Genomic DNA, 1,331 nt, shown 5'->3' with positions numbered 1-1,331 from the left:
GTGTTCTTTTCGCAGCATTTCTTTTCTTTTTTCTTTTCTTAGATGGGTTCTTATGATAGTGTCCTACAGGATTTATTTGGATGCTTCCGGGGTTTTTTGTTGATTGCTTCTCTTGTCTACTGTCGTGAGGGTAATTGTCTTCAAGCTCATTTATTTTATTTTCCTTTTCCATTTTATTCCTCTAGCCTTTTACTATGTTGCCTAATTCAGTTATCTCATTGCTTGTCTTCTAGAATCCTTTGGTTTAAGGATTTTAGTTTCTCAGTTTCTTCTGTTTTTCTCATGAACATTCCCCAGATCTCTTGACCTAAGCATCATTCTTCTGAATTCTGTTACTGGTGGTTCACAATCACATCTTCAGACTATTCCATTGGTTTGAGTGCTACTTGGTTGTTCATGTTTGTTTTTCTTGAATTTGGAAGCTTTCTGTGCTTGAGTGCTGTTTCTTCAGCATTGTGGTGTGTGAGCTGCTGGTCATACAGAGGTAGAGTTTGTCTAGTGACACAGGTGAGTTCTAATAGGAGCTGGAAAACATACAGTGGTGAAATGAAAAGAAGGGGAAAGGTGCCTAAGTGGGGATAGTGGCTGGGAAAAATAGAATAAAATAAAAGTAATGATAAGAATAAAGTAATGATAGTAATAAGTGACTGTGAATAAGCCAACAGACTTGCAAAAATAATGGGAAAATATTTTCAGAGGGGTAATCACAATAAGGAGCTCTGGTCACATAATGGTTATGTATTGAGTTGTAATCCGAAAGGTCAACATTTTAAAACCACCAGCTGCTCCGCCAAAAAAAGGAGACTTTCTATTCCCATAAACAGTTACAGTCTCAGAAACTCACCGGACAGTTTTACCCTGTCCTATAGGATCACTGTGAGTTGACACTTGCGGGCAGAGAGTTAATCTCAATTAATAGGTTTCATGGAAAGATATTTAATGAGAGAACAGCAAGAAAATAGAAAGATAATTGATAGAAGTACAAGGATCAAAAAAAAAAAAAAGACTTGGGTATGGTTGTGGGTACCAGATTCTGCTATTGTGGCAATGTGAATGAATGTGAGCATATCTGTGCACTTAGGAGGTCCTGGAAAGCCCATGCTAGAGTGGGTATGCTGGGATACACAGACCTGTCTCTTCCTGGGAGGAATGTGGATTCTCAGGAGGGTGGAGTCACTCCAGAAGAGGAAGTAGGAGATCAAAAAAGAGAGAGAAAGAGAGTATTAAAATAGAACAAAAGTACAAAATCCAAAAATATATATAATAAAGCTACCTTGTGGGTGGGGATTCCTGCTCTTTTAGTAGTCTGTGTGTACATGTATGCGGTATCA

This window comes from Tenrec ecaudatus, unplaced genomic scaffold (assembly GCF_050624435.1).
Source record: "Tenrec ecaudatus isolate mTenEca1 unplaced genomic scaffold, mTenEca1.hap1 Scaffold_121, whole genome shotgun sequence".
NCBI lineage: Eukaryota > Metazoa > Chordata > Mammalia > Afrosoricida > Tenrecidae > Tenrec > Tenrec ecaudatus.
The sequence above is the reverse complement of the archived record's forward strand: the minus strand, read 5'-3'. Positions refer to the sequence as shown.